Source organism: Onychostruthus taczanowskii, unplaced genomic scaffold (assembly GCF_017590055.1).
Source record: "Onychostruthus taczanowskii isolate IOZ18803 unplaced genomic scaffold, ASM1759005v1 scaffold15, whole genome shotgun sequence".
Taxonomy (NCBI): Eukaryota; Metazoa; Chordata; class Aves; order Passeriformes; family Passeridae; genus Onychostruthus; species Onychostruthus taczanowskii.
Genome location: NW_024498685.1, coordinates 3,353,249 through 3,359,248, shown reverse-complemented (window position 1 = coordinate 3,359,248; position 6,000 = coordinate 3,353,249). Strand labels below are relative to the sequence as shown.

At 44.6% G+C, this 6,000-nt stretch overlaps 1 protein-coding gene across 1 annotated transcript in view; it reads left to right on the top strand.

Annotated features, from left to right (window-relative positions):
- Window positions 1-466: 466 nt before the first annotated feature.
- FGD4 (FYVE, RhoGEF and PH domain containing 4) overlaps window positions 467-6,000 on the top strand; it is a 105,482-nt gene continuing 99,948 nt past the window's right edge. Inside the window, exon 1 of the mRNA XM_041398758.1 lies at window positions 467-508. The gene's annotated coding sequence lies outside the window, so the exon portion shown is untranslated. The remainder of the gene's footprint in view (window positions 509-6,000) is intronic.

Here is a 6,000-nt window from a genome sequence, read left to right as displayed (position 1 = left end):
GGCGAGGCCCCGGGAGGAAGCAGAGCGGGTGCGGTGCCCGCGGAGGGAACTTGCGCCGTGGGCACCCGGCTCGGAGAAAGTCACCGCGCATCCCCGGGCCGGCCCGGGCGCGGAGGGCCGTGACTCGCCGTGACTCGCCATGCAGGCGGAGAACCTCGCCCGGGGCCGGCGGCCGCTGGGCAGGTAGCGAGGGCAGGGCTGCGGGAGGCGGTGCCCGGCCAGGTGCCGGCCGGGGAAGGGCGGGGAGCGGCCGCAGGTGAGGCCCGAGCGATGCAGGCGGGCGGTGAGGGAGGCGCTGCCCTCAGGGCAGCGCGGGGGGCTCTGCGGAGCCCCCGGCCTCTCCCCCAATCCGCCTTTCTCCGTTTCTCTGCCGCCCCGAGGACGAGCGGAGCGGAGGGCGCGCACTTCAGCAGGGTGGCGATCCGCAGGAAATCCAGCGCCGCTCCCGGTGCCGGCGGAGCAGAGCCCAGCGGCCCTGCGGGAGCGGCCGCCCGGAGCACGCCCGCAGGTGAGAGCGCAGCGCGGAGCGGGAGCAGCGCTCGGGCCGCGGGTGGGCGCGGGGGCTCCCGTGGACTCCCGTGGGCTCCCTGCGCCTGCCGGGTACGAGCAGAAGGCGCTGTTCACCTGCCCAAGCCGGGGAGCTTCGCCTATCTGCTTCTGCCGTGCGGGGTTTTGGCCGGGGTGGCTGCGGGGCCGCTGCTCGCAGGGGTGAACTCGGGGGCTCCTCAGGAGAAAGACCCCCGGGCCTTCGGAGCTGGTACCTTCAGCACGAAATGTACTCAAGTTGTACTTTTTATTCATATCCATTTACATTGTTACTTATTAGAATATTGTAACATATGTTTTCATATCTAAGAGTTTTGTGCTAGCAGTTCTTAGGATGGCAGGAAAGCAATGTTCCCCCTGCCACAGACCGTGTCTTGCACCTGCCCCTCCCCAGTGCCTCCCTCTTTTCCCCCTTCAGCAACAACCTGTGCTAGACTTGTTTGACACGTTACACTCCAGAAAGCAGCTGCATCATGTCGAAGGGGACAGTCAGACTCGGGCTGGTTACCTGTGTTGCCTTGGTCGCCCTGAAGAAGTACTGTGGTAAAATCTGAGCTTCAGAAAGGTGTTCTTTATCAGCAAATTAACACACACACACACACACACATTTCTAGGTCTGAACTCTGTGATGTGACAGCAAGTGCAATGTGCTGTCCTCATGCCTGTGGTGTCACGGCACCTTGGTGTTATGGGTGGGTAAGGGCAAAGTGGGTGAAATAAAGCTTGTAATCTCTGCCATATGGTTGTTACCATGTTGGGAATTATGACATGTCAATCACTAGGATGGGGTGTTTTGCTTGGGACCGGTCATTCCATGACTTCCTGGGCAAGAGGCCTGCTTAATTTAACAATGAGTATGCACAGAGAAGAACAGACTACCACAATGCTGTTCACAGGATCCTTTATTTTAGCTTTAACATGTAGTGACTTTGGATTTGTGCATGAAATCACAATTTTTTATTGGTGGTGGGATTTTTTTTTTTTTTCTCAAGGCTTTATTTACCTTGGGAAAGAGGAATTGGTAATTGTGTTTGCAGCACATAGACTTGGATTTTAATCTCCTCAGATAGAGGTATACTTACAACCAGGACTCTGTGTTTTCTGTTAGTTTGTAATTTAGTTTCTTTAGTCTTCTGCAGTTGCTGTCTGTTACCTTAGACTCCGGGGCAGTGTATTTATGCTCATCTACAATCTATTCATTGTTGTTCTTTCCATCTGTGCTCACACCAGCTCCACCAGGTGACTTATATACTAGACATTTGTGCAGGATGTAGCCTTTCAGTGTGACTGCTCCTGTCAGCTTTTGGGTTGCAGGAAGGTTGTGAGGGTCATGATAGGAGCAATATCCTGCTAATCAAATGTCCTTCCATTGCAATAACCAGACTCACAGCCGTTTCCTCTATTGTGACTTCTAAGTATGAAAACCTCACAAATGAAGATAAGGAAATGAATTTAAAATATGTGGGAAATAAAAGGGAGATTTGGTGATGATTTCTCCATGTAAGTGCATAAAGCCTCTCTTTTTTCCCATTCGTAATCCATTTCTCCCAGAAAATGAGTTGAAGAAACCTTCTGAACAGGACTTCTATTCTCAGAGTGGAACTTTGGCCCCCTTCTTCCTGTTGCAGAAGCTGCTGGAGCAAGTGCTTCAGCATCCTATAAACGCAGGGAAGCTTTGCAGCTTCTCTCTCTGTAGTCAGAATGTGACTGCACTTGCTTCTGTGGCTGGCAAAAGCTCACCAGACTGCCTTGATTCTGCAATAAAATTAATTCACAGTTGCAACATGAAGCTAGATGTGTTCTTTCTTCTATTAAAGGCAGGTGTTTATGCTTTTCTGGCTTATAAAATACCAACTGGATCTGAAAAGGGTTTTCTAATGCAGCACTATGCCTTTGACCTCCTTGAAAATCTTAAAGGAAAGGAGTTAGTGTAGTCCATCTCCAGTCCTTGTCTCTGCCAAATGTTGTGCAGTATGTGAGTTACTGACAATACTGCCTGGGGGACAGTTCTCAGGCAATTCCCTCAGATCTGTATCTGGAAAGGAACTCGAGAAAGTAGATCTGTTTTATGAGCTGTAAATGCATTTGAAACAATTCTGGATGATGCATATGGCAGGCATATCAGAATCCTTCTCAAACTGGTAAATTGTTGTTAATTACTGCCATGACATAATAAAGACTATTGTAACTCCTGTACACTCAGTAGTTGCCTCACAGATTTTGACATTGGACTGATGAAGGAGGGTATGTTGCAGCTTTTATGTGCTGGGAGGAAGAAGATCAGGGAGTGTTTCCATTCTTGGTGTTGCTTGAAAACATTTCTGGTGTTGATACGAGCTATTGAAGTTTTCTGTTACAGCATCAGCCTTTTGTTGTGCACTGCAATCAAAGTGTCTGACATGTAACAGAAAAATCTTTCTGCTCTTCCACTTACCATAGCCCAAATTCACCTTCATTGTGTGCAAAGTGACAATTATATTTTATTAACCTGTGAGTTTGAAAGAGCTTGGTGTGTTTAACTGCCTACAGGACAAAGCAAAATTCATCTCTCCTCAGAAGATGACATTAATTTAAAAGTTGAGTGAATCTTCAGAGATACTTTGAAATTGATGGAAAATGCCAAACTAGGTATCTGGAAACAGTTTAGAAAGGATATTTTGTGGAGTAACATGATTAACAATCTCTTTTAGAAGGAAATAGCTGTTGTGTATTTGGTGCCTTTTTTTTTCTTTTTCCCTGCTGAATTAGAATTCAGAGTTTGTGTGACTTGAGTGAAGGTTTACTTCAAATGTGTGTGTGCATGTTAACTCAAAATTAGCCTCCCACCAAGAAACAGGTGTTTCACAGCGTGCTTGTTCAGCACTTTCACAAGCCAAGAGCTCTGCAAGGTGTGAGTGTGGCACCACTTGGATTCTGCAGAGGATCGAGCTGTCCTAGGAGGTTCAATCTCCACCTAGCAGACTTAATCCAGGTGTGAAGCCATCACTCAGAATAGAGGGACACAGTAACTTACTTTCATAGCAAGAAATAGCTTACTCCTGTCACCAGCACAGTCACCTCTGGCCTTGCTGCACATAAACTAAATTAACTTTTGTGGCATTCAAGTCTTGCACTGCTTCCGTGGCTTTGCCCACTGCAGTGCAAATTTTCACCCTTTCTGGAAAGTTTTCCTCTGACCACTGACTTCTAAATGTACATCTGCTGGCTCTGCGCTGTCTGTTGGCAGTCAGACATTGCAGAATGCCTCGTGGGGAGCTGAGGTAATTTGCATTCAGGACAGCATTCACTGCAGCAAGGTGTCTTCTAACACTGACAGGAAAAAAAATAGTTTCCCTGCCGTAGTAGCTCTGCCTGTAAATGGGTATGAAATGATGGCATTATGTTAAAGAAACTTCAGTAATCTTTTGAGTTTCCACCTTGCAGTAGGAGACTAATGAGACTCTAATAGCGTGCTGCTATAGTCTATGAAAAATGTTTTTGTTGTTTATTTTTTAAACGCTAGAAGGATAACTGTGCCCTGCCTGACAGTTTCTCATTGTTGTGATTTTATCTTTGAAAATACAGTAATGAACATTGGATTTTGATTCTTCTTGTTCCTGGCTTTGTATAACCCACTGCATTTTGTTGACTAGTCTACAGTGATTGAAAATTTGCTATACAGTGTGCTCAGGGAAAACCTATACAATCATTAGGGCTAATCTTAGCAGTGATATGCATCTCTAGGTACATTAGAGACCACTGACAAAGAAATATAGCTGCTTTACAAGCCTTCCTGGGGATTAGAGGCTTTTTGACATTTTTCTAAAAATGAGCTTTATCAAGGAGTGTTGATACTTTAAAATGTCAAGAGAGGAACGTGAATATGAGGAAACTGCTTCCAAACATTCCTCTTTCTTCAAAAATGAGGGAAATTAAAGCATAAGGAATTGCTTTGTGCAGAACTTGTATCAAAATGCGTTTTCCTCTCACTAGAGAGCTTCCTTTTTTAAGCCAAATTAATCACCCCTGCCTCTTATTGAAGCAAAGGTGGGGAAGCGCCAAGAAATGGAACTTCGCTTTTACCATTTCTTCCCCCACTTCTCCTCCAAACATTTAGGATTAAAATTATCCCCTTAAAGCCAGTAAGAGTGTACTGTTTAGTTCATACACTATCCAGTCATGTCTATATGTATTTTGGGTTGGTTTGATGTTTCTATTTAACTCTTGTTTGACAACATCTACTTTACCCAAAAATTATGGTTTGCCCTGTAATATTGACTTCCTGGTGATCTGGATGTTGATTTCCTGAAATAAATTAAAATTCGTATTCACTGACTTTCACGTGACAATACACAAAAGATTTCAAAGGAGAGTTGCAACTGACATGGGTTTGCTGAAACTTGCCTGCTCCTTTCTGTAGAAGCTCTCCTTTTCAATATAGCCTGAGAGGCCAAAGTCAGGTAAGGTTCTGGTAAGTACCATTGCTGAAATGCTTCTAGGCATTGCTGAAACTGAGAAAGTAATAATTTGCACACCCAGTGTAGTTTGTTGTGCAGGATTATAAAGCTGATTTCTTTTGTAGATAAATTAATAAATGTGGGAGATTTCTAGATTGGAAGAGGAGAGCTTGTTCAGGGAACGTGTTACTTTTGGGTAACAAGTAAAATCAAATATTAACAAAGGAAGCTGTTAACAGAAAAACCCAGTAATTTGCCCTTGGCTCTTATTTTGTTCCTCTTTTTGTCAACACCCATGCTGCTTGAAACTGCAGCTATCAGACTTTCCCCCACTTCTAAAGTTCCAATGAGAGACTATCTCATCTCCCAGCATTCCAGTAAAAATCCTGTTCATAACTGGGCAGTGTTTGGCAGTGTTTGTCAGTACGTCTTGAGTACAGTGAGATCTGTGATAAAGCCCTCCAACTGCTGTGTTTTGCACTGTTGTGTCTTAAAGTATGTTCTGTTATGCATTTGACAGATAAATTGTCTTCCCAGGATGAAGGATTTATCAGAGGAAAAGGAAAAATATGAAGCAAGGAAATTTTAAAATGAGGCACTAGTGGGCTTTTCTCTCTAGTTCTCTTAATATTGGGTAGATTTTCTTCAAAACATTTCTGTCAATTCAGTATTTTAATCAAATTACTGACTGTGAATTTTGTAGCTGCAACTCTGTTTCTATGAGAGGAAAAAAATGGCTTTCTGTTCCAGAATGGGATGCTGTGTATATTAGCTGTTCTGAATATAAGGGGATCCAGGATGAATGTTTACACTCAGACAATCAGAATGATCCTTTTCATCTGTGTTAAATCTGTGAATAAACTTTGCCTTCAGCTATTGATGGTCAAAACATTTTAATCAAATGCGTAGCAGAGGACAACTCGATAGATTCACACCATTGTCAACAAACTCCTGTACTCCTGACAAAGGGAAAGAGAATGCTGCTTAGGGAGGGTATCCCCAGAGCACCAGGTTGTGT